Here is a 6,000-nt window from a genome sequence, read left to right on the forward strand (position 1 = left end):
CACCTTGCATAGTCACATGTATTTTCAGTAAAAGTTTAGGCTGTCTTTTGAATGACCCTACAGTATTTTTGTACTGCTGTTGCAGCTAATATATTAATTTATTATTAATGTTAGGATAGAGAATAATACAGAAAACTTAATGGTAGAACAGAAGTTGATGGTAGGAAATTATTGGTACTTCATTCAGTAATAGTGGGATTGTATGGGATGGACTGTCCAGGAGAGGAAAGGAAAAGAAAAACTGAGGAGAGATGATAGATGTAAAATGTGTAGAGATGGCCTTCACGATCCTATTTTATAGCTCCTTACTAAAGGAAATGTGACTTAAATAGTGTAGTAAAAATTTGTATTAAGAGATTGGACATTTGTGTCGGAAAATATCCTGAGCTCTGAGCAGCTAGGATAGACTTAGAGCTGTCAGCCCTCATGGCTCGAGCCATACAGTGATCACCAACTGAAGTTAGGAAGAAATTCCCCCATGCCTCGCTGTCTTGCATTTACATTTTTTCTAAAGCAATCCAGCATTAGTCACTGTTGGAGACAGGCTAGGACCAAGATTTTCAAAAACAATTACAAATTTTCGGTGCCCAACTCAACAACTTAGAGGCTTTGCATTTTGAAACTGCTGAGCTAAAGTGTCAAGTTGGGGACATACAGATATCCATCACTTCTGCAAATCTTGGCTGAGCTGTAGTTTCTGTTCTACTATCGTCACTCCTGTATTTGTGTATCAGACCTGTGCATACATCATTGATGATAATGCAAGAACAAAGAAATAAAACAAGAACTGTGCTCTGTTGTGCTCTGTAAGAAATGTGGAAGCAGAACAATATCAATATTGGACAAACAGGAAAGAACAAAATTGGAATAAGAAATGTTTTGAAGTGTTTGAGTGTTATGAACAATGGCCATATGAACTTGTATACAAATATACAGAATTTTTGTAGCTATTTTAAAATTAGAATATATTTTTTGTGCAAAAGACTTTTAGTGACATTTTAAAATAAGAAGGTATGACCTCTTAAATCAAAAGCTAACTTATTGACTGTTAACATTATTGAGGCATAATATCATGCCTGCACTATTTATACAAGACTGATATAAAAGGTAAGATACTAAGAAAATGTCAGAAACTGTTTAAATTTAGAATTAAAACATGAGCACATTGCTGTACTCGAGTTCTAATTAAAGAACACATTGGTTCTATTTCATATTCTGTCAGATGGAAGGCTATCAAAAGGCCAAATCACTGATAAGCAACACAGATAAAACAAGCCTATCAAAAATAGATTTATAAAAGAACTGTGTGTTTTGAGAAGCTTCATTTTTGTGTGTAAACAGTATGTAATATACTAGCTTGTTTGTCCTGTGCTGGAATGACCTGCTCAGATATTTCAGTTTGTAGTCATACTGCTTTCTATAAGCTGGCCTGAAAACATAAGCTCTACTATTGCCAAGAGAGATTCCTCTTTAGTTCAGGGGGTAGAAACCTGTGATTTTTTGGAGCAGCAGGTGATGTGGTTCTTTTTTCTGTATACAGTATGCACTTGCTGATGGCCTAAGTGTCCCTAGACTGTTGCATATTCTCTGATGAATATTAAGAGTAGATTTGTTTTCTTGTACTCCTTGCCAGTCTATATCTATCTTTTGTCTCTTGTCTTATGCTTAGATCGTAAGCTCTCTGGGACAAGGACTGCCTTTTTGTCTTTTATTTGTACAGTGCCTAGTACAATGGGGTCCTGGTCCATGACGAGGGCTCCCAAGCGCTACCATAATACAAATAATAAAATATAATGAAACTGTTAGTAAAGAATCAGATCAGCAATGGTACCATGATCAGCTTGGTACTATTAATATGGTGCCATTACAATGCCTTGTAGTGAACAAAATTAAGACACTGTGACTTTTATGCAGCTGATTTCTCAAACTACTTTCTTCACCTTTCCCTGACTATCCAGTCTTTTTTTAGTTGTCTCTCCGACTGCCAGCTCGGTCTTTCCAAAATGGAATGTGTCTCTTTCCTCTAATTCCTCTTCCTTTCCACAGAGAATACCACTCTGTGCTTCATGTTATGTGACTCTCTTCTAACCATGTAGTGAATATTTCACAAAGTTGTCACTTTCTCTTTAATCCACCCTTTCTCCACTAAAAGACTTTCTCCATATGCCGTTCATCATTCTTTGATCACTATAACCTACTCTCTGGCCTCCCTGCTTTTCATATCCTTCTGCTTTTCAATTGGTTCAAAATTCTGTACCTAATGTAGTCTTCTGCTTTCCCTCTCCAACCATATCACTTTTCTTCTTAAATTCCTCTATTGGTTTTGTCTCTTACTGCATCATGTTCAAATTTCTTGTCACCTAAAAGCCTTGGTCTTTTTGCTCTTTTTCTCCACTCTTAGCTGGGTGCCTTCTATCATACTTGCCCCCTGTCTCTGGAGAGCTTTCCCTATCCTTATCTGCTCTCACTCTCCTCTTCAAGTAATCCTCCTTTTCGTATCATTCAGAAATCCAACTTATTCCCTCTTGAACTCATTTACAGTGTAAGCTCTTTGGGGTAGCTTATCTAGCTTTGTAAAATACTGCGTACATTCACAACATTATTGTATAAATGATTTGTAATATAAGAAAAGGTCCCTGCAATGTAAATTCCATAAATGATAGCACTAGAGTATGGTGAGTACAAGGATAGGGACATGGTGGAGGAGAAACAGTAAACAATGGGAAGGAAATACATCTGTTGGGTAAGTGAAGCATTTACATAGAAAATAGATTCCATAAACAATCTCATGCTGTTTCACTTTTTTTTGTAATGGGTAAGAGTCAGAGCTGAGATAAATGGTGGAAACAAAAGCAAAATGTGAGTTCTCAGAAGAGATTTGAAGCTGCATAAGTCAACTGGCACAAAGGAGAGGGAAACTGTCTTAGACAAAATTAATTCACTGCTGTGAATATGGTGCTTGGATTAATGTCTCCTGCTTTGAAAGAAATGCCTCTGTCACCACCTCATTTGTGTGGTAGAGGACCATTATGCTATGTCAGTATTGCATTTTGTTAGTAGCCACATGTTTTATGTAAGTTTGTTGGGCCCACTTCTTCTCCCTTAGTGACTTTTTAAAAAAATCTGACAGACAAGTGTCATGATTATAATTAAAGCAGTTGGCAGGAGGAGGAGCTGGAGCTGTAACTGTAAGAGATTATGCAAGACGGAAAAGACTGTTAATGCACATGACTAAAAGAGGATTTGAAATTTGAAGTTTTTTTGCTAGTGTTTAATTTGTGGTGTTAAAATAAGGCTTCCTGTTTTTTACTAGGTTTAAAGATGATTGAAATGCTTTTTTAATCACTTCTGTCTCATTTTTTAATGTGCATTTTTTTTAAGAGGGAAAACAATAACATACCAGGCCAAATTCAACCCTAACTTCATTGCAGTGCCCTCAGTGATGAATTTGACTAACTTTTAAATAAACTTGTTTGAAAATTTTCTTCCTCAAACGATCAGTGCTGTTTTGAGGAGTTGAGAGTATATTTTTACAAGAAGTCCTTTATTTTCTCACCTAGTAGGAAAATGAGCTCTAACGTTACAGGTTGCATTTTTAGTGGTGTTGGTGGAGGAAAGATGATCAGTGTTTTTTCCTATAAACTATACATAAAAATCTGATCCTTTTAAAAAGTGTGGAATAAAAAGATAAATTATGAGTTCATGGATAAGGAATGCGGGGTAGGGGCTGTTTGAAAAAAGTTATAACACAACCCCTGGCTGGAAGTTGAAACTAGACAAATGCAGGCTTGACCTAAGGCATACATCTTTTGACAATGCTAGTAATTAACCATTGGAACATGGTGGATTCTCTGTAACTGCAATCTTAGAATGAAGCTGGGATGTTTTAGAGAAACATATGCTCTAGAAATTATTTTGGAGAAGTGCTATGGTTTGTGTTATGCAGGATTTCAGACTGGATGATTACAATAGGTCCTTCTGGCTTTGGAATCTATGAAAACAGACAGAAGGAAAGACATGTATTTGCTGCAGACTTACTGGTCATGTTAGAATGAGATGCACCTGCTGTTTACCATTTATTATATAACAGCACCTGTTACAACCAAAGGTCTCAAAGCACTTTGGCCTGAAGATGTTGTAAGTAGAGGTAGTCCTTGGCCTTGTGACCAGGGGTTCCTGAAAATTGTGCTGTAAGTCGAAATGTCATAACTCGGAATTGCAATATAGGCCCTTGTAGGCCTGAGCATCATAAAGTTGAAACCCACTGTCATAAATTGAATTTGTGTATCAATTCAGAAACCACCTAAGTGCTGTTCTTTGTAAATCAAAGGTTGTAAAGTCAAGGACTGTCTGTATACACCATCTGTACTGGCTTTATAAAAGTGGAATGAAAATCTACCAGCCCCAGATTAGAATCCCTTTAGCAGCATAAAACCCCATGGTATTTTATGAATGTAAACACCTCCCAGCCATCTAGAACCGAGTTTTGCAAGATTAAGTTATAATAGAAATGAACCCGAGATAAACACTTCCCAGGGAGGCTTCATGCTAATACAAAGCCTCATTGGTGCTAGCTGAAGCCTGCTCGTGCCCGTCTTCAGTCCCTGCTTTCACCCCAGGGCCAGATCCATTTATCAGGTGCTCGGAGGCTTGAGTGACCAGAGCTGAGTCCCCCGGGCGTTGTGCTGCTGCTGCCCTTGTCCCGCCTGTTCTTAGCGCTGGGAACCAGCCAGCAGGCTCCCGGTACAGGGACTCCTGTGTTACAAAGGGGCGGGGCGGGGCGGGGCTCGGGGAAAGCAGCAGTCCGGGCCCTCGGGTGCCGCTCGGCTTCAGCCTTCGTGCAACACGCGCAGAAGCGGGTTAGACCCCCCAGTGTCCCGCTTGCGCCCCCGCGCTGGGCCTCTGGCGGGCCGGGGCTCCTCCTGCCCGAGTGGTTGCGGGGGGTTTGCAGCGGCTGCCTGGGGCAGCGGGCCCGTGGGGGTGACTCGCTCCCCAGCTCAAGGACGCCCCGGGCGCCTGGGAGAGGCACCCAGACGTGGAGCCGGGGGCGCAGAGCCCTGGGCTCCCTGGCCCGGGACCGAGCCGCCCTCACCCCCGCCGCGGCCTCAGCCCCGTACCCCGAGCGCCTGCTGACTGAGGCCCCGAGTCCGGCCGCGGGGGCTGAAGGCAGGGCCCAGGTTGGGCAGTTTCCTCCCGCGGCCGGATCTCGGGAAGCTCCGGTCGGTCCCTGCTGCGGCGGGAAAGGTTGCTAGGAATAAAAATTAAAATACTTTATTAAGTAACTTAAAAGAAAAACGCGACTCCGCCGGGACTCGAACCCGGAACCTTTGAATCCCTTCATCCTCTAGAAGTCCAATGCGCTATCCATTGCGCCACGGAGCCACCTGTTGGATTTCTTGCATATCAGCCATACAACCTATAGAAAGAGCGTTGCGTCCTGCTGTATTGGGGGCGATCGGTCGGCAGTCAGAGACGGGGTCCTCCTTTCTTTACTTAACCCAATTAGGTCAAGTCCTGAAAAGAATCACATCCTTAAACAACCCCACTCACTTCTACAGCCCTTTCTTAAACTGCTGCTTCTTAAATTTAGTTTGAAAACTTTTAAAAAAGAGAGTTATTTTAAAGGAATTTAAAGTATATTTTCTTGCTGATTAATTATATTTTAATCAATACTAGTGAATATAATATTAAATCTCTATTTTATTTCAACTCATTAGGTTTATGCTTACTACTATACATTTATTATACAAAATAGATCAATGATAATAGCACAGCACATATTCAAAATGCTGTATAGACATTAACAAATCGTGGTAATGATGTTATTTCTAGCACTAAGCATTTATTTTGTTAATGTTTTTATTCATTTTAACATGATTGTGTTTATTATTCACTATTAATCATTTATTATCTTTATTACTGAGAAATTATTTTGGAACATACTGTGGAACTGATCCTACAAGTATGAACATAAGTAAAGTATGCATATGTGTTTGTTGG

At 40.3% G+C, this 6,000-nt stretch overlaps 1 non-coding gene across 1 annotated transcript; it reads right to left on the bottom strand.

The window, feature by feature from the left end:
* Positions 1 to 5,297: 5,297 nt before the first annotated feature.
* Positions 5,298 to 5,382, bottom strand: TRNAR-UCU (transfer RNA arginine (anticodon UCU)). Its single transcript is given in 2 exon segments — positions 5,298 to 5,333; positions 5,346 to 5,382. It is a non-coding gene; the product is annotated as a tRNA-Arg (tRNA).
* Between the last annotated feature and the right edge of the window lie 618 nt (positions 5,383 to 6,000).

The sequence above is a fragment of the Gopherus flavomarginatus genome, chromosome 7 (genome assembly GCF_025201925.1).
Source record: "Gopherus flavomarginatus isolate rGopFla2 chromosome 7, rGopFla2.mat.asm, whole genome shotgun sequence".
Lineage (NCBI taxonomy): Eukaryota > Metazoa > Chordata > Testudines > Testudinidae > Gopherus > Gopherus flavomarginatus.